This window comes from Phyllobates terribilis, unplaced genomic scaffold (genome assembly GCF_046119375.1).
Source record: "Phyllobates terribilis strain yellow unplaced genomic scaffold, ASM4611937v1 Scaffold_5__5_contigs__length_657084704, whole genome shotgun sequence".
Taxonomy (NCBI): Eukaryota; Metazoa; Chordata; class Amphibia; order Anura; family Dendrobatidae; genus Phyllobates; species Phyllobates terribilis.
Window position 1 is genome coordinate 195,079,472 of NW_027362765.1, and position 21,477 is coordinate 195,100,948.

Here is a 21,477-nt window from a genome sequence, read left to right on the forward strand (position 1 = left end):
ATGGCTGGAGGCATCTTCGCATGCGCCAAGGATTACTTATGATGGGCACACTTTTAGGCTGTGACCTGGGAGTCAGAGATGCTTCCAGAGGTCTTCCCCATGCTGTTCCCATGTCTTTTTAGCACTGTATGTATGTGTCTGATGATGTGTCACACACCACATGGCCAGATAAGGTTGTAAAATGTTAAAATGACATTTCCTGGTGAATGCATTTGTCTTGGTTGAAAGCAATGCAAAAGTGCAAAAACGCATCAAAAACGCTACGTGTGAACATAGGCCAAGGTGTGGAGGAGTATTTTTGGTTTTGGTTATTTATTTTGCCTTACATACAAGTCATTACCCTGGAAAGGATGTTCCTTAACATATTTCCCAGGAAAATCCATTTTGGTTTCGTTTTTGTATGTTTTATTGTGAGTCTGTAAAAGTGGTGTAATACTCTGACCACGTTGCTGACAGCAGTGATGTGGGAGTCAGAGATGCTTCCAGGGGTCTTCCTCATGCTATTCCCATGTCATTTGAGGACTATTCCCATCGATTTGGGCAATTTTTAGGCCCTCTGCAGACCGCCGGGGGGAGCCGCCTGAAAAATGCTCAAGTTTCCCATAGACTTACATTGGGTTCGTTACTCGGGTCGAGCACCCGAGTATTCCAATTTGCTCGACCCGAGCAACGAGTACCCGAGCATTTTAGTGCTTGCTCATCACTAGTGCTGAGTAGTAGGGCTTCTTAAAGAAAAACTAACTAGTCTGTGACAGCCAGAATACTTGCTTGTTGTTAGGTGATCAAATACAGTACTTATTTCATGCAATAAAATTATTTAAAAATCATACAATGTGATTTTATCTTTAGATTTTGCCTCACACAGTTGAAGTGTACCTACAATAAAAATTACAGACCTCCGCATTCTTTGTAGGTGGGAAAACTTGCAAAATTGGCACTGTATCAAATACTTATTTTCCCCACTGTAGGTGGAGGTTTAGCATTTTTTTTTTTACCTAAAGTGATCCTCCAACCACTCATTCCTGAATTTCCCAGTAACTTTTTTTTTATGATACTTCATCCTCTAAAGGCTGTGAAATAAGAAAACTACAACTATTGATCCAGGTTGCCCATTCTCATCTTCCAGGGTGTATTTAGACTGACCTATAGGTCTTCAACTTCCCAAGGTACCATTTAAGAAAAAATGTATATAGAGCAGACAGGGGCATACATAGAAATCACGGGGCCCCATAGCAGAAGTTCTAATTAAGCCCCGTTAAAAAAATGAATATTCAGCAGGGTCACAAAAGAGCACAATTTTGCAGCCCTTACAAAGTAATTTTCTTACTATTGAAACCCCCAGATTCTCCTCTCATTGCCCCCATAAAGTATGATGCCATCAAAAGTGCACCCCAAACACAGTATGATACCCCCATAGTAAATTCCTACACAGTACCCTCCACACGCATAGTGTGATAACCCTATTATAGCCCCTCTGCAAAATATGGTAACCCCCAACACAGTATGATACCTCAACTGTAACCCAAACTCAGCCCTAAATATAGTATAATGGCCCCCACACAGCCATCCACACAGTATGGTAGACCCCAAACCTTCACATTGTATCATTTCTTGCATGCAGTATAATTGTCCCAACCGCGCTTTCTGTGCGATCGTATTAAATGCCACTCTCAGAGATTGACAGCGGAATTTAACATGTTAACAGCCATGGGTGGATCGCGATTCCACATGCGTCTGTTAGGGGCACATGACAGCTGATCAAATCATGCCAAAAAGATGCGGACTCAGCATCGGAGCCTGCATCAAATGGCGAGACACGACATATGATGTATCTATACGTCATAGGTCGTGAAGTGGATAAAGTATAAAGGCTTCCACATAGCCCTCCAAATATTATAATGGCTCATAGTATGATGGCCCCCACATAGTCCTCTAAATATTATAATGGCCCCCATATAGCCTTCCATCTAGTATAATGGGCCCCACATAGCCCTCTGTATAATATAATGGCCCTTACATAGCCTTCCACATAGTATAATGGCCCCCACATTGCCTTCCGTATAGTATAATGGGCCCCACATTGTCCTCATTGTTGTATAATGCGCCCCATTGCCTTTCATATAGTATAATGTGCCCCCATTGCCTTCCATATTGCATAATGGGCCCCCATTGCCATCCATATTGCATAATGCGCCCCCATTGCCCTCAATGTAGTATAATGCGCTCCCATTGCACTTTATATAGTATAATGCACCCCATTGAACTTCACATAATATAATGAACCTTCCTTGCACTTCATATAGTATAATGTGCCTCCATGTAGTATAATGTGCCTCCGTATAGTATAATGCACCCCCATTGCACTTCATGTAGTATAATGCACCCCCATTAAACTTTATATAGTATAATGCACCTCAATATAGTATAATGGGCCCCATTGCATTTCATATAGTATAGTGCATCCCCATTACACTTCATATAGTGTAATGCACCTCCTTATAGTACACTGTACCCCATTGCACTTTATATAGTATAATGCACCCCTGTTGCATTTCATATAGTGTAATGTACCCCCATTGCACTTCATATAGTATAATACTTCCCCATTGCACTTCATATAGAATAATGCGCCTTCATATAGTATAATGCGCCCCCATTGCAATGTACTCATTAATTTTAAAAAAATATATAAATAAATACTCACCTACCCTTGGTCCCTCGCTGCTCCGGACTTCTCAGCATGTGGCCTGAAGCGCCGCACATCTCCATGCAGCGGGCACCATGTAGTAACGTCATTACGCCCGCTGCGCTGAGACGTCAGATCTCAGGTGCCGAGGGAGAATGATGGTGGAGGGAGCGGACGGTTTCCCTCCACCATTAATGCTTTAAACTGTATCAGCATCTATGATGGCGATACAGTTGAAAGTGCGATGATGAGTGGGCCCATTGTCCCCCGATTTTGTGCCCCATATAAGCTGCTTGGTCTGTTGCTATTAGCAGTACGCCACTGAGAGCAGAAGGTTAAAATTTTCTGCAGGTGCCTAAAAGGAGCACTTAGTTCATGTTGCATCTCATCATCCGTCCATCTTTTGGCAGAAGCCTCTGGCTGTTTTCTCTTAACTTATTCGCTATTGTTGCCATTATTGTACTCAGTGCGGTTTCATGCAAACTTACATAGTCCATAGCAAAGTGAAATGATGAACTTGAGGGACAAGAAAGCCAGACTTAAAGAAATCCTCATACCCCCTAGTAAATGTGACAAATACGATTCTAATTTATAGTCTTACCTAATGACCTCTTCTCTGGAGCTGCTCCTTTCGTAACTGCATTCGGTGCTCCTGTAAAGTGGCCACAGGTGGCAGCCATGACAGAGCGTGGGGTGCTGCCCAGAGTGAGGTGCGTCACACTCATGTGTAGGTCACAGGCCTCTGCTGTTTCCAAGCCTCCATCTTCTGGAGCCGGAGCACATAACTTAGGGGACACTCAGTTCATATTAAAGAAGTTATGCACTGCTTTATATTATTCCCCCAATGTATCCTCCCGGGGCCCCTAAGACTTTTTGTAGATACCTTCCGTTGCAGATAATACCTGTGAGTGGCGCTATCGGTGGCCGCTCACAGGCATCACGTGACCCCGCGCTGACGTCACGACAAGTGAGGCGTGACTCAGCACTGTGGTCCCCGCCGTGGCTGCTGGGTTGTGGGCGGGGTTACCCCCCGCGTCACACCCAGCATCCACCACACGCTTTCCCAATGAATGGGGAGAGGCAGTGCGCGCGGTGGATGCTGGGTGTGACGCGAGGGGGGGTAACCCCGCCCACAGCCTGGCATCCACCGTGGAACCAGGAAAACAAAGACCCCGGCTGCTGCCAGCACTTGTCATGACATCAGCGGATGTCAGAGCCGGCTGCAGCCGGGGGTCACGTGATGCCTGTGAGCGGCCAGTCATAGCTCCGCTCACAGGCATTTTCTGCAATGGAAGGTATTTACAAAAAGTCTTCGGGGCCCCAGGGGAATATATTGGGTGGGGAATCTAAAGTAGTGGACAACCCCTTTAATCAACAAAAGTTTACTGGACAGTTCAAATTCATCCGATTGTAACACGCAGTATTGGGCACAACACTTCTCGTTCCTTGTTTCCTTAACCCTGCTGTTCTATTTGGGTCTACTATATGACACGCCCCCAGGGGCCGTGGGGTACTCGGTAGCCGGGCTGGTCGGTTCTATTGGGGTAGTCACGGTGGCAGTGACCCGGTCCGTGGTCCAGGGCAGTCAATAAATAAAGAAAAGAGGGGAATAAAGTTTTTGGGGATAAAGTTTTGTGACGCCACCCGTGGTATGCAGCTATAGGTGGCCGCCGCTGCTGTTCAGATCCACTGGGGCCGTTGGTGACGCAGCAGAGATGGTTCGGCTCTCCACGGATAGAGCTAGGCCTCAGGGCAGTTAAATAGGAGATTCTAGATTTTGGTGTTGTAGTGCAAGGCAGGTGACGCAGCAATTAAATCAAGGACACAGCGGGGTGCAGTCTTCAAGCGTTTACTCACAGTTCTTATGATGTTCCAGGTTACAACTGCCAGCAGGTTATAACAGCCCACCGAGTCCTGTGTCCTCCGGGGAAGTGATCCAGCCAACTCTCAGATAACTTGGGTGCACTTGATCGGGATCCCCTTCTTGTGTACCTTCCCGGGTCGTCTCTCTGCGCTGGCTCTCGCCCTCCTGCCCTGTTCCTCACACACAGTGTCCCGAGCCAGTGGCCGCAGGCCTTGTCGGGCGACGTCCTCTTTGTCCCCTTGGTCCTATATAGCCACCATTTCAACGAATATGTGTGGTTTTTGGCTACGGCACTTAAAGATACAGCAACCTCTGGTTTGTTAGCTGAATCTTGCAGTCCTCCACTAGTCTGAGGCCAGTCCCCTACTGCGACCTGATCCCTTCACGGTTGGCGTGAATTTGGGCGCATGGGTGGACTCTGCACTTCCCATGCATCTAAGATCCTTTGTCTCTCTCTGAAGTCCTTCTCACTGCTCCGGTCTTCTCTCCTCACTCCCGATGGCAGACTCCTGTCATCCACTCTTCTGACTGACTAACTCCTAGACGGTCCTCACTCCTAGGACCCTAGGACCAGAACAGACAGAACTCAACTCCTTCTAGATCTTTCTACCCTTCCTTTTATACTCTCTGTCATGTGACCCACGTCACCAACTGTCACTGTATATGGTCCCCTCTAACTTCAGTCCTTCCTTCAGTGCTCCCCTAAACTACTTCCTCCACCCACCTCCTCTACTTAGTTCCATCCTCCAGACAGGGATTGAGTCTGTGCTCTCCCTCAGGAGAAATCTTGCCCTTCCCTACTGGAGTGGTGTAGTGTAGGATGTGAGTATGTGGGTCCCGGGTAGTGCTCCCTCCTTACCTGAGAGTGGGGTACCACACCTCTGGCTGAGATGCAGTACCTCTGTGGCAACTGGACCCGCAGGGGCGCCATATATACACTTATAATGTTCTGGTCATTTTTGACCGGACCTATTAAAGTCTTGATTTTTAGCTAATTTAAGTGTTTTATTTGAATACTTGTTGCATTATTATACTGTATGTGAACATGGTTGTTCATAAACAAATGAAAAATGAAATCAAAAACTTAATTTTTATTTTTTTGTATCAAAAAATATTACATGGCCTTATTGCAATATTCATGCATATTGCACATTTGCACATAAAAAAAATGCTTTATATAACCGTAAACTATAACTAATAACATCAAACTGTATGTAAATATATTTTTTTCCAAAAAAATAAAAAATTATAAAATGAAAAAGTTCAGTTTTTTCTCTATAAAATGGTAAATAAGGTTCACGGTGCTAAATTTTCTGTTTGCTTCTGTCACAAATATAATTTACATGTCTTTTGCATAAGTACTATGCACAACTGCAACATATCACATTTGTTTTGTGATTACTTGATGTTGGACAGAAGGCGCATCGTTTCTTTTCAGCAACATCTGCCCCAGTTGGTATGATGTGAAAAAATTGTTGCATGTAACATTTTGTCCTTTGAGTCCGTGTGTCAAATCCAAAACTACTCGCATACCTTGATTTTTTTCAGCTCTTTCTCCAGTGTTTTTTGCTATGTATACCTGAGCGTTTACAGCGTATGAACTTTTGCTGTCACACAGAGTCCATATTTTGATGCCGTACTTTGCAGGCTTACTTGGAATATACTGTCTGAATGGGCACCTACCTCTGAATGACACCAGTTGTTAATCTACAGTTACATTTTCACCAGTATTATAAAATGTTGGTAGAATCTTTATATATATATATATTCCACAAATCTCTAATAGGGGCAAGTTTATCTGTGCCTCTTTTTTCAATTCGATTAATTTTATTATCAAAGCGATGGACTCTTGAAATCTCATGAAATCTTTCTAGAGACATTGTGGCTCTAAATATGTGGCGACCAGTTTCGGAATTCCATAAACTTTTGGTTGATTCACCATTCAATCGGTACACTCCTGCTATCAGTAGTAAACCTATGAAAGCATTTAGAGCTGTCAAATCGAAATTCTTCCATTTCTCACCATAAACTTGTTGTCCCTCAATGTTTGTCATTTGTATTATGATGTTTTGTATGGTTATATTTATGAACAATTTGAATGCAGATTGTATGTCATCAATTCTTGATATAGCGTACCTAGAAGGACCTGGAGTATCTTCTATGACATTTGAAGAATACCTTCTACCAGCCTGAGCAGAAGGCTGCAAGTTCCAAACTACATCTTTGTTTTTCGAATGGATTTCTTGCATCCGACTAGTTGTCTGGGTTTCCTCATCAGATTCCACTTCAGAATCAGATTTCTGCATTGGTTTCCAATCACTTATGTGGTCCTCCTCTTCTTACACATTTTCAAGCATCTTCATCTGAATCGGAGTCGTTTACAAGCTCCTCCAATTCAGTTTCAGTCAATATCCGTTTTCTCATCATGCAAAAAGGCAACACTGTGGAATGAAAAAAATATATATACATAAACCATAATAATAAAATGAGAGAACAAACTATTATCAGTTTCACAACAATACACACAATAAGGGCCCCTTCACACATTGAGACATCCCCTGCGATTGCGATGCTGGAGCATCACAAACGAGACCATCCATATAAGCAGGCACTCATTCTATCACAGCATTGAGAATATACAGTTATATGAAAAAGTTTGGGCACCCCTATTAATCTTAAGCTTAATGTTTTCTTAAAATTGGTGTTTTTGCAACAGCTATTTCAGTTTGATATATGTAATAACTGTTGGACACAGTAATGTTTCTGCCTTGAAATGAGGTTTATTGTACTAACAGAAAATGTGCAATCTGCATTCAAACAAAATTGGACAGGTGCATAAGTATGGGCACCTCACCAGAAAAGTGACATTAATATTTAGTAGATCCTCCTTTTGCAAAAATAACAGCCTCTGTAGCTTTTAATGAGTTCCTGGATCCTGGAATAGCTGCCATCTGGAGCCCACTGCAGTTGAACTTGACCTTGGTTACTGCACTTCCCTATCTGACTATCAGGAAGTCGCCTGCTTTATACTAGCATTAACCCCATCCCATTATGGGCTAGTCCCAAACATTAACTGTACCTTATACTATGTTCCCAGCTTACTACAGTTACTATCTTATACCAGTATGTATTAAGCCTATTGCCTTTATTTTATGTCCTAGATCCTAATCTATATCTTACCCTATTGTACACTAGCATATCACGGTCTATTCACAGTATACATGTTATACTTACTGTATGTACTGCCTCTACATAACTGTATTTACTATACATTATCACATCACAACACGTTACACAAGATATACAAAAGATGCATGATGTAATTGGTGACTTCAGGGGAAAGGAACCCGTTAGTATAGTCCACCACTCTTACACTTCGATTCTCTTCACGTCTGAAATTGCCACTGTACAGACATGGGGAGCACTGTGGTAAGTCTGAACTATAGCTTCCCTACCTATTCATTAGTGTAGGATGGACCAGTGCTGGTGATGATGGTGTTACTGTATATCCATCCCAGCACAGAGAAAGGCAGAGACATGAATAGAATGGGGCATTGATCACACTTACTAAAGGAGCAGCAGCAGATCAGTGGCCATTCAGAATCGTGACTTCATTAGAAATGTATCGTCACATCACATTTTCTTTGGGGGGTTGCTTTAATTCTCAGGTAATTGACAGCATGACAACTTGGTATTATAGATTCAAGAAATCCAACATTATTCAGGTACCAGAAAATATCACACAATGTAACACTCAACACTCATTATTGTTTTTTTACTTTTGTTATATTTCTTCCACATCAGTTAAAGGGAAAGCTCTAACCTCCAAATTGTATGGATTTCAGTTTCTGAATGTGACATCTGTCAGGAGAATATTTATCCAGAGCCTCAGAAGTATTTCACTGCTGAAAGCCTCCAATGCGCTGGTAGTCACAGCGTGACATGAAATGCAGAAATCTCTTCATTTCAAATAGTGATGGAATTTCTGACTGTCACTTCCTCTCATGCCTGCCTATTATTCATGCCTGCCTATTCTTGTCTTTGGTGTGACCAGGTGGCACTGATCATTCATCCTTTCCCTTATAATTTGGTAAGTTTCAAATTACATATTAATATCTAGTGAGCTCGTATGACAAGGCCGGCATCCCAGGATGAAACTACAATATCTCTAATATCCTTGTCATTATGGGGTTTAGCTGTGCAAGCTATATTTAGCTATTATTGTAGTATCCCAACTTAAAGGGAACCTGTAAGAAACTTTAGCCCCACCATATCATTAATATGACTATGTAGCCCTTTAAAAAATAAAGCAGTTAATCCCTTCAGCAGCTAGAAATTGTGTTTTGAAGTTCGGGCAGGAAGTGTATTGGGGTGTGAAAATGCACTTACAGCTTCTTAACCTTCACTGTATTCCTGAACTAGCAGTACCTTCCCTTGCCTGATTAACAGGACAGTGGTCAGGGTAACAGAGACAATGCCCTGTCAATCAGTCAGGGGAGGGTGCTGCTAGTTCAGGAGGGTGCTGCTTGTTTTTGAATACAATGGAGGTTAAGGAGCTGTAAGTGCATCGCCACATCTCAATGCACATCCTGACTGAACTTCAAATCACGATTTCTCACTGCTCAAGCATAGCTTAACCATACATTAACCCTTTCTCAAAAATAAAATAAGGAGGGAAGAGCAATTCTTATGGAACCAGATAGGTGCATAATAGCTGTAACATACCTGGCGGCGTCCTTGCATAGTGGTCCATCTCCCACTGTGCAAGAGCGCGCACTTGATCTCCTGTCCAGAATGTCTCTCTGGCTTCCCTCCATGCTGTCTGTTTGTGTCTGTTTCTGCTGCTTAAGGGCGGCTCCCGATCACTTCCTGCTTTTTGTACCTGCTGTGGGTCACACCCCTTGTGCGTCCTCAGCCTATTGCTGTCTGTCACCTGGTATATAGCTCAGCTGCTTCCATCTATTCCTGCCTGAGCATAGTGTTTCATTCAGTGTGTGCTTGCACTCTGAAGGTGCCAGGTCCCGTTCTGTGTTCTCTTGTCTGCCTATCCTGGAGGCTGTATTTCCAGGCCTGTCTGAACACGCTCCTAGCCTGTTCCTCCTGCCTTCTAGGGGCCGATTACCTAGACCTGCTCCTGTATCTTGTCTGTCCTGTCTGAACACGCACCTTGCCTGTTCGTCCTGCCTCTCTGGGGGCCGTATTCCCAGACCCGCTCCTGTATTCCGCTGCAGTGTCGGTCTCCTCCGTACACTCAGTTCCAGTCTGAACTCTCTCCTATCCTTTACCTGTTTTGCCTCTATGTCCATTCCCTTCCTTTTTCTGCAGAGTCTGAACTCGTACCTAACTCCTGCTTGTTGTCTCTGTACTCCCGTTTGTGAGTTTGTGGTCCACTCGCTACTTCTCTGCTAGTACCCTGTGGGTGTCTGGCTCTGCCTTTCCCTTCCTGTCTGTTCCGTGTGAACAGAGCCCTGTCCCCCCTACTCAGCCTAGCCTGCTCTGACTCCTTTGCTCACCGCTCTGGTGGTTCTAGCCTGCTCTGACTCCTTTGCTCACCGCTCCGGCGGTTCTAGTCTGCTCTGACTCCTTTGCTTACCGCTCCGGCGGTTCTAGCCTGCCCTGCTTCTGCCCGCTGCTCCGGCAGTCCTGTCCTGCCCTGCTTCTGCCCGCTGCTCCGGCAGTCCTGTCCTGCCCTGCTTCTGCCCGCTGCTCCGGCAGTCCTGTCCTGCCCTGCTTCTGCCCGCTGCTCCGGCAGTCCTGTCCTGCCCTGCTTCTGCCCGCTGCTCCGGCAGTCCTGTCCTGCCCTGCTTCTGCCCGCTGCTCCGGCCGTCCTGTCCTGCCCTGCTTCTGCCCGCTGCTCCGGCAGTCCTGTCCTGCCCTGCTTCTGCCCGCTGCTCCGGCAGTCCTGTCCTGCTCTGCTTCTGCCCGCTGCTCCGGCAGTCCTGTCCTGCCCTGCTTGTGCTCGCTGCTCCTGCAGCCCCGTCCTGCTCTGTTCTTGCCCACCGCTTCGGGCGTTCCCTCTCTGCTGTGGTTGTCTACCGCATCTGCGGTTCTGTGACCCAGTCTGTACTGGGTCTTAACCTTTCTGTGCTCCAGCCCGTCCTTTCGGCCAGTACCTCCCTGCCTGCATACTCGCCTGTATCCACCCATCTGCATACCTGCCGTGTTTGCTTATATCCACCAGTCTGTGCCAGCCTAACCTGCCTGTTCCTGAGTCCCAGTGTGTACTGGGTCCTATCCCGCCTGTGTTCCTACCTGCTAGTGCCTCCCTGTCTGCACTCTAGCTGTGCTTGCCTGTACCCCTCTACCTGTATTGTTCCTGAGTCCCAGTGTGTACTGGGTCCTATCCCGCCTGTGTTCCTACCTGCTAGTGCCTCCCTGTCTGCACTCTAGCTGCGCTTGCCTTTACCCGCCTGCCTGCATACCAGTCGTGCCTGCCTATACCCTCCAGTCTGTGCGCCAGCCTAACCAGCCTGATCCAGTAATCCCTGTGTGGGTCAACCCCCGTGTCCGGAGTTTGACCTGGAGTAGCACCTGGTCCCTCTGCCCGGTTTCTCCCTGGTGCACTGGCGTCGTATGCCGTCGTGCCATCTTGGTCGGATCGGCCAGATACTTAGTCACGCCCCTCCAGGCACTCTCCGGTTCATGGTCCAGTGGAATCACTACAATCACACGCACACGCCGCTCAGCCCGGGCGTGTGCATAACAGCATGCTCAGGCCATGGTTCCCGTTGAGCCCCACGGCCTTCGCTCTCTGAGAAGTTTTCCAGCGAATACATGCATTAAAATAAATAAATAAATATTTTTTTTTTCCTTTAGCTGAGTTCCAGGCGAATTACGCACCCGTCCAGATGGATCTATCTGCTCTCGTTCCCGCGGATCCGCTACGTTATTATGGGGATCCTAGACAAAGTCGTGCATTTGTGGAGCAATGCATGCTACACTTCAAGTTCTACCCTCTATGTTTTCCCACCGATCGGGTTAAGGTGGCATTCATTATGTCTTACCTGGCGGGTGATGCCTTGGAATGGATCAACCCCCTATATGAAACACAGGATCCGATCCTCCTGGACCTAATGGCCTTCCTGGTGGCCTTTCTAATGGTCTTCGATGATCCTAACCCGGAGGCTCCTGCTGAAGCTTCACTTCCCAATATCCCGGAGCAGCCCCAATGGGTAATGTGTGTGGGTAGCGCAATAGTCCTCCAGCCCAATGAGACTACTGCCCACCCAGAATCCTCACAGGGTGACTACGCTTTCCGGAATACTTCTCCCAACCTCAAGAGGCAGTCCAGACGTGCTAGACGTAGAGGCAAGCCGTCACGCCAGGGTCTGTCCTCCCTGAGACCTCCTGACCCCAACCTTGAAGTCCCTACTGAAGCTTCATCTCCCTGTATCCCGGAGAAGCCCCAACGGGTAATGTGCGTGGGTAGTGCACCAGTTCTCCTGCCCGAAGAGACTTCTGCCCATCCAGACTCCACACAGGAGAACTTCCTGCACCCGGCATCAGATGCTTCACCCACTTTAACCGGTGTGCATGTCCAAGGATGCTCCAAAGCTGTGGTTACCTCAGAGTCTGTGCACCTCTACTACCTGGCGGAGGACCCCCTGTTGCCTCCTGAATCCTCCGGGATACCACTCGATGACAAATGGAGAGAGAATTCTCTACACCCGGTACTCGATACTTTGTCCGCTTCGTCCTGTGAGCCTGACAATGGGTACCCCAAAGTGGTAGTTACCCCCGAGTCTCTACACCCCTCCGACCAGGCGGAGGACCTCCAGTTGTCTCCTGAACCCTTCGGGGTGCTACCTGGTAGCGAAAGGACAGAGACTCTCCTATACTCTGTACCTGATACCTCGCTCGCTTCGTCCAGTGAGTCCAACCTAGTGTACTCCGAAGCAGAGGTTACTCCCGAGTCTCTACACCCCTCCGACCAGGCGGAGGACCTCCAGTTGTCTCCTGAACCCTTCGGGGTGCTACCTGGTAGCGAAAGGACAGAGACTCTCCTATACTCTGTACCTGATACCTCGCTCGCTTCGTCCAGTGAGTCCAACCTAGTGTACTCTGAAGCAGTGGTTACTCCCGAGTCTCTACACTCCTCTGACCAGGCGGAGGACCTCCAGTTGTCTCCAGAACCCTTCGGGGTGCCACCTGGTGGTAAATGGACAGAGACTTTCCTATATCCTGGATCTGATACCTCGCTTGCTTCGTCCAGTGAGTCCGACCTAGTGTACTCTGAAGCAGAGGTTACCCGTGAGTCTCTACACCCCTCTGACCAGGCGGAGGACCGCCAGTTGTCTCCAGAACCCTTCGGGGTGCCACCTGGTGGAGAATGGACAGAGACTTTCCTATACTCGGTACCCGATACCTCGCCTGCTTCGTCCAGTGAGTCCGACCTAGTGTACTCTGATGCAGATGTTTTCTCTGAGCCTCTGCACTCTTCTGACCCGGCGGAGGACCTCCAGTTGTTTCCTGAATCCTCCGGGGTACCACCAGAAAACAAAGAGACAGTGACTTTTCCTCATTATGTACCTGATAACCCGTCTATTTCTTCCTGTGAGCTTGACAAGATGTACCTCGAAGCAGAGATTACCCCCAAGTCTCTGTCCCCCTCCAACCCGGTGGAGGACTTCCAGTTGTCTCCTGTACCCTCTGGGGTGCCACCTGAAAATATGTGGAGAGAGACTTCCTTGTGTGCTGTTCCTGGTACTCCACCCGTTTCGTCTGTTGCTAAGGGTGGCTGGATGGGAGGTAGCATCCTAGCTACCCAGAGGAGACCAGTTTTTCCGGTGGACAGGGGAAGTGATCTCTTCGAAGTGAATAATTGGCCCTCGAATTCCCTGCGGAAGATTCTGGCAGGCCTGAAGAAGAGGGGGCGTAAGGGGGGGGGTACTGTAACATACCTGGCGGCGTCCTTGCATAGTGGTCCATCTCCCACTGTGCAAGAGCGCGCACTTGATCTCCTGTCCAGAATGTCTCTCTGGCTTCCCTCCATGCTGTCTGTTTGTGTCTGTTTCTGCTGCTTAAGGGCGGCTCCCGATCACTTCCTGCTTTTTGTACCTGCTGTGGGTCACACCCCTTGTGCGTCCTCAGCCTATTGCTGTCTGTCACCTGGTATATAGCTCAGCTGCTTCCATCTATTCCTGCCTGAGCATAGTGTTTCATTCAGTGTGTGCTTGCACTCTGAAGGTGCCAGGTCCCGTTCTGTGTTCTCTTGTCTGCCTATCCTGGAGGCTGTATTTCCAGGCCTGTCTGAACACGCTCCTAGCCTGTTCCTCCTGCCTTCTAGGGGCCGATTACCTAGACCTGCTCCTGTATCTTGTCTGTCCTGTCTGAACACGCACCTTGCCTGTTCGTCCTGCCTCTCTGGGGGCCGTATTCCCAGACCCGCTCCTGTATTCCGCTGCAGTGTCGGTCTCCTCCGTACACTCAGTTCCAGTCTGAACTCTCTCCTATCCTTTACCTGTTTTGCCTCTATGTCCATTCCCTTCCTTTTTCTGCAGAGTCTGAACTCGTACCTAACTCCTGCTTGTTGTCTCTGTACTCCCGTTTGTGAGTTTGTGGTCCACTCGCTACTTCTCTGCTAGTACCCTGTGGGTGTCTGGCTCTGCCTTTCCCTTCCTGTCTGTTCCGTGTGAACAGAGCCCTGTCCCCCCTACTCAGCCTAGCCTGCTCTGACTCCTTTGCTCACCGCTCTGGTGGTTCTAGCCTGCTCTGACTCCTTTGCTCACCGCTCCGGCGGTTCTAGTCTGCTCTGACTCCTTTGCTTACCGCTCCGGCGGTTCTAGCCTGCCCTGCTTCTGCCCGCTGCTCCGGCAGTCCTGTCCTGCCCTGCTTCTGCCCGCTGCTCCGGCAGTCCTGTCCTGCCCTGCTTCTGCCCGCTGCTCCGGCAGTCCTGTCCTGCCCTGCTTCTGCCCGCTGCTCCGGCAGTCCTGTCCTGCCCTGCTTCTGCCCGCTGCTCCGGCAGTCCTGTCCTGCCCTGCTTCTGCCCGCTGCTCCGGCCGTCCTGTCCTGCCCTGCTTCTGCCCGCTGCTCCGGCAGTCCTGTCCTGCCCTGCTTCTGCCCGCTGCTCCGGCAGTCCTGTCCTGCTCTGCTTCTGCCCGCTGCTCCGGCAGTCCTGTCCTGCCCTGCTTGTGCTCGCTGCTCCTGCAGCCCCGTCCTGCTCTGTTCTTGCCCACCGCTTCGGGCGTTCCCTCTCTGCTGTGGTTGTCTACCGCATCTGCGGTTCTGTGACCCAGTCTGTACTGGGTCTTAACCTTTCTGTGCTCCAGCCCGTCCTTTCGGCCAGTACCTCCCTGCCTGCATACTCGCCTGTATCCACCCATCTGCATACCTGCCGTGTTTGCTTATATCCACCAGTCTGTGCCAGCCTAACCTGCCTGTTCCTGAGTCCCAGTGTGTACTGGGTCCTATCCCGCCTGTGTTCCTACCTGCTAGTGCCTCCCTGTCTGCACTCTAGCTGTGCTTGCCTGTACCCCTCTACCTGTATTGTTCCTGAGTCCCAGTGTGTACTGGGTCCTATCCCGCCTGTGTTCCTACCTGCTAGTGCCTCCCTGTCTGCACTCTAGCTGCGCTTGCCTTTACCCGCCTGCCTGCATACCAGTCGTGCCTGCCTATACCCTCCAGTCTGTGCGCCAGCCTAACCAGCCTGATCCAGTAATCCCTGTGTGGGTCAACCCCCGTGTCCGGAGTTTGACCTGGAGTAGCACCTGGTCCCTCTGCCCGGTTTCTCCCTGGTGCACTGGCGTCGTATGCCGTCGTGCCATCTTGGTCGGATCGGCCAGATACTTAGTCACGCCCCTCCAGGCACTCTCCGGTTCATGGTCCAGTGGAATCACTACAATCACACGCACACGCCGCTCAGCCCGGGCGTGTGCATAACAGCATGCTCAGGCCATGGTTCCCGTTGAGCCCCACGGCCTTCGCTCTCTGAGAAGTTTTCCAGCGAATACATGCATTAAAATAAATAAATAAATATTTTTTTTTTCCTTTAGCTGAGTTCCAGGCGAATTACGCACCCGTCCAGATGGATCTATCTGCTCTCGTTCCCGCGGATCCGCTACGTTATTATGGGGATCCTAGACAAAGTCGTGCATTTGTGGAGCAATGCATGCTACACTTCAAGTTCTACCCTCTATGTTTTCCCACCGATCGGGTTAAGGTGGCATTCATTATGTCTTACCTGGCGGGTGATGCCTTGGAATGGATCAACCCCCTATATGAAACACAGGATCCGATCCTCCTGGACCTAATGGCCTTCCTGGTGGCCTTTCTAATGGTCTTCGATGATCCTAACCCGGAGGCTCCTGCTGAAGCTTCACTTCCCAATATCCCGGAGCAGCCCCAATGGGTAATGTGTGTGGGTAGCGCAATAGTCCTCCAGCCCAATGAGACTACTGCCCACCCAGAATCCTCACAGGGTGACTACGCTTTCCGGAATACTTCTCCCAACCTCAAGAGGCAGTCCAGACGTGCTAGACGTAGAGGCAAGCCGTCACGCCAGGGTCTGTCCTCCCTGAGACCTCCTGACCCCAACCTTGAAGTCCCTACTGAAGCTTCATCTCCCTGTATCCCGGAGAAGCCCCAACGGGTAATGTGCGTGGGTAGTGCACCAGTTCTCCTGCCCGAAGAGACTTCTGCCCATCCAGACTCCACACAGGAGAACTTCCTGCACCCGGCATCAGATGCTTCACCCACTTTAACCGGTGTGCATGTCCAAGGATGCTCCAAAGCTGTGGTTACCTCAGAGTCTGTGCACCTCTACTACCTGGCGGAGGACCCCCTGTTGCCTCCTGAATCCTCCGGGATACCACTCTATGACAAATGGAGAGAGAATTCTCTACACCCGGTACTCGATACTTTGTCCGCTTCGTCCTGTGAGCCTGACAATGGGTACCCCAAAGTGGTAGTTACCCCCGAGTCTCTACACCCCTCCGACCAGGCGGAGGACCTCCAGTTGTCTCCTGAACCCTTCGGGGTGCTACCTGGTAGCGAAAGGACAGAGACTCTCCTATACTCTGTACCTGATACCTCGCTCGCTTCGTCCAGTGAGTCCAACCTAGTGTACTCCGAAGCAGAGGTTACTCCCGAGTCTCTACACCCCTCCGACCAGGCGGAGGACCTCCAGTTGTCTCCTGAACCCTTCGGGGTGCTACCTGGTAGCGAAAGGACAGAGACTCTCCTATACTCTGTACCTGATACCTCGCTCGCTTCGTCCAGTGAGTCCAACCTAGTGTACTCTGAAGCAGTGGTTACTCCCGAGTCTCTACACTCCTCTGACCAGGCGGAGGACCTCCAGTTGTCTCCAGAACCCTTCGGGGTGCCACCTGGTGGTAAATGGACAGAGACTTTCCTATATCCTGGATCTGATACCTCGCTTGCTTCGTCCAGTGAGTCCGACCTAGTGTACTCTGAAGCAGAGGTTACCCGTGAGTCTCTACACCCCTCTGACCAGGCGGAGGACCGCCAGTTGTCTCCAGAACCCTTCGGGGTGCCACCTGGTGGAGAATGGACAGAGACTTTCCTATACTCGGTACCCGATACCTCGCCTGCTTCGTCCAGTGAGTCCGACCTAGTGTACTCTGATGCAGATGTTTTCTCTGAGCCTCTGCACTCTTCTGACCCGGCGGAGGACCTCCAGTTGTTTCCTGAATCCTCCGGGGTACCACCAGAAAACAAAGAAACAGTGACTTTTCCTCATTATGTACCTGATAACCCGTCTATTTCTTCCTGTGAGCTTGACAAGATGTACCTCGAAGCAGAGATTACCCCCAAGTCTCTGTCCCCCTCCAACCCGGTGGAGGACTTCCAGTTGTCTCCTGTACCCTCTGGGGTGCCACCTGAAAATATGTGGAGAGAGACTTCCTTGTGTGCTGTTCCTGGTACTCCACCCGTTTCGTCTGTTGCTAAGGGTGGCTGGATGGGAGGTAGCATCCTAGCTACCCAGAGGAGACCAGTTTTTCCGGTGGACAGGGGAAGTGATCTCTTCGAAGTGAAGAATTGGCCCTCGAATTCCCTGCGGAAGATTCTGGCAGGCCTGAAGAAGAGGGGGCGTAAGGGGGGGGGTACGGTAACATACCTGGCGGCGTCCTTGCATAGTGGTCCATCTCCCACTGTGCAAGAGCGCGCACTTGATCTCCTGTCCAGAATGTCTCTCTGGCTTCCCTCCATGCTGTCTGTTTGTGTCTGTTTCTGCTGCTTAAGGGCGGCTCCCGATCACTTCCTGCTTTTTGTACCTGCTGTGGGTCACACCCCTTGTGCGTCCTCAGCCTATTGCTGTCTGTCACCTGGTATATAGCTCAGCTGCTTCCATCTATTCCTGCCTGAGCATAGTGTTTCATTCAGTGTGTGCTTGCACTCTGAAGGTGCCAGGTCCCGTTCTGTGTTCTCTTGTCTGCCTATCCTGGAGGCTGTATTTCCAGGCCTGTCTGAACACGCTCCTAGCCTGTTCCTCCTGCCTTCTAGGGGCCGATTACCTAGACCTGCTCCTGTATCTTGTCTGTCCTGTCTGAACACGCACCTTGCCTGTTCGTCCTTCCTCTCTGGGGGCCGTATTCCCAGACCCGCTCCTGTATTCCGCTGCAGTGTCGGTCTCCTCCGTACACTCAGTTCCAGTCTGAACTCTCTCCTATCCTTTACCTGTTTTGCCTCTATGTCCATTCCCTTCCTTTTTCTGCAGAGTCTGAACTCGTACCTAACTCCTGCTTGTTGTCTCTGTACTCCCGTTTGTGAGTTTGTGGTCCACTCGCTACTTCTCTGCTAGTACCCTGTGGGTGTCTGGCTCTGCCTTTCCCTTCCTGTCTGTTCCGTGTGAACAGAGCCCTGTCCCCCCTACTCAGCCTAGCCTGCTCTGACTCCTTTGCTCACCGCTCTGGTGGTTCTAGCCTGCTCTGACTCCTTTGCTCACCGCTCCGGCGGTTCTAGTCTGCTCTGACTCCTTTGCTTACCGCTCCGGCGGTTCTAGCCTGCCCTGCTTCTGCCCGCTGCTCCGGCAGTCCTGTCCTGCCCTGCTTCTGCCCGCTGCTCCGGCAGTCCTGTCCTGCCCTGCTTCTGCCCGCTGCTCCGGCAGTCCTGTCCTGCCCTGCTTCTGCCCGCTGCTCCGGCAGTCCTGTCCTGCCCTGCTTCTGCCCGCTGCTCCGGCAGTCCTGTCCTGCCCTGCTTCTGCCCGCTGTTCCGGCAGTCCTGTCCTGCCCTGCTTCTGCCCGCTGCTCCGGCAGTCCTGTCCTGCCCTGCTTCTGCCTGCTGCTCCGGCAGTCCTGTCCTGCCCTGCTTGTGCTCGCTGCTCCTGCAGCCCCGTCCTGCTCTGTTCTTGCCCACCGCTTCGGGCGTTCCCTCTCTGCTGTGGTTGTCTACCGCATCTGCGGTTCTGTGACCCAGTCTGTACTGGGTCTTAACCTTTCTGTGCTCCAGCCCGTCCTTTCGGCCAGTACCTCCCTGCCTGCATACTCGCCTGTATCCACCCATCTGCATACCTGCCGTGTTTGCTTATATCCACCAGTCTGTGCCAGCCTAACCTGCCTGTTCCTGAGTCCCAGTGTGTACTGGGTCCTATCCCGCCTGTGTTCCTACCTGCTAGTGCCTCCCTGTCTGCACTCTAGCTGTGCTTGCCTGTACCCCTCTACCTGTATTGTTCCTGAGTCCCAGTGTGTACTGGGTCCTATCCCGCCTGTGTTCCTACCTGCTAGTGCCTCCCTGTCTGCACTCTAGCTGCGCTTGCCTTTACCCGCCTGCCTGCATACCAGTCGTGCCTGCCTATACCCTCCAGTCTGTGCGCCAGCCTAACCAGCCTGATCCAGTAATCCCTGTGTGGGTCAACCCCCGTGTCCGGAGTTTGACCTGGAGTAGCACCTGGTCCCTCTGCCCGGTTTCTCCCTGGTGCACTGGCGTCGTATGCCGTCGTGCCATCTTGGTCGGATCGGCCAGATACTTAGTCACGCCCCTCCAGGCACTCTCCGGTTCATGGTCCAGTGGAATCACTACAATCACACGCACACGCCGCTCAGCCCGGGCGTGTGCATAACAATAGCAATCGTTAGAGAAACTAGGAGGGCATCTTTCAGGGTCTCCCAATACTATATGCTCTACAGGTTATAATATATTTAATATGTTGTGCGATGAATTAGAGGAAGCTGCTGACTTACAACCCTTTTGGGAATGTGACGCGTTGAAGAAAATAGGTTTTTGTAGGTGAATGCTTTAATTGGGAATATAAATTGAAGATAGAGCTGAACATGATTAGAGATGAGCGGTGTTCGACTAGAACTGTTCGCCAATCTCAAATTCGAGCTGTTTTGGGCGGTGTTCGAGTTGTTCGACGAACCCGAACGATTTGCAAAAAATTCGGCTGTTCGAGGTTATGTTCGATAACTGTTCGTGCACCAAAAGCGTGTCCTGCATGTCTGGCGCTATTTAGAGCACCAATCATGCAGGGATTGTCTGCCACTCACTGTAATGTCACAGCCATGGTGGTTGTGGCATTACAGTGATTGCCCAAATCGATGGGAACAGTGCCAACAGTGAAACATGAAAAGCCGGCAATTCAGCAGCGGCATACACCGGTACCCGACAATTTAGAACCGAAAGAATAGAGCTTCACACATAGATTAGATAGATATAAACATGTCAGCCACATATATACGAAGTACAGTGAAAGTGCTGCTTACTGTACTTGTCATTTAGCGTAAAGGATTTATCAAAAAAAATAATAGTGTTTTCATGCACCGTCTCTTTAAAAAAGCCGGCCGGCAATTCAGCATCTGTACCCGACAATTTACAACAGACAGATAGAGCATCACTCATAGATTAGATAGATAGAAACATGTCAGTCACATATATAATAAGTACAGTGATAGTGTTGGTTACTGTACTTGTCATTTAGTATTAAAATAAAGGATTTATTATTAAAAAAATTGGCGTGGGGTTCCCCTTAATTTTAGGCTCTAGCGGAGGTTAAGCAGACGGCTGGGGCTGATGTTTGAAGCCTGGGAAGGGGGTAATACCCACGGAGCTTCCCAGGCTACTAATATCAGCCCCCAGCTGAATACATAGCCTTTACTAGCTATTAAAATGGGGGACACCCCAAAAAAAATGACGTGGGGTCCCCCCTAATTTAATAGCTAGCAAAGGCTAGGCAGACAGCTGGGGCTGATATTAATAGCCCAGGAAGGGAGCCATGAATATTGGCCCCCTCCCAGGCTAGAAACACCAGCCGTCAGCCGCCCCAGAAATGGCGCATTCATAGGATGCGCCAATTCTGGCACTTAGCCTCGCTCTTCCACGCTGCCCTGGTGCGGTGGCAGGGGGTAATAGGGTTGGGGTTGATGTCAGCTTATAATGCCAGCTGACATCAAGCCCAGGTTAGTAATGGAGAGGCGTCTATAAGACACCCCCATTACTAACCCCATAGTCAAAGTTAAAAAAAACACAAACACCCAGAATAAAGTCCTTTAATTGAAATAAAGACACAATCCTTTATTGTTCTAAATTAAACCATACTTACCGTCACGCCCATTCCAGCTGAAGCCAACGATCTCCTGCAATAAAAGAAAAATAATAAAGCAACCTCATCCTTACCTTTCCATGGTTCCCACGACAGCTTCAGCTCTGCTACATCGAGATGACAGGCTGGACCGCAGCAGAACGCTGCCATCCAGCCTCTCATCCCGCAGACACTGAGAAGCGCAGGCTTGCTTGCGCTGCTCAGCGTCTCTCTGTGACGACATCCAGATGAGCCGAGTTCATGTCCAATGAACTCGATGAACTCGGCTCACCTCATGCACGTCACTGACAGCGTGGGAAAATTCTCACGCTGAAGCGGTGAGTGCAGGAGAATTCTCCCACGCTGTCAGTGACGTGCATAAGGTGAGCTCATGTCCAATGAACTCAGCTCACCTCCTGCACGTCACTGACAGCGTGGGAGAATTCTCCTGCA

The 21,477-nt window shown here is 49.7% G+C and overlaps 1 protein-coding gene across 4 annotated transcripts in view; it reads left to right on the forward strand.

The window, feature by feature from the left end:
* The window catches only part of LOC141271046 (uncharacterized), a 54,155-nt gene that overhangs the window by 5,519 nt on the left and 27,159 nt on the right, over positions 1-21,477 (forward strand). The window lies entirely within an intron of this gene.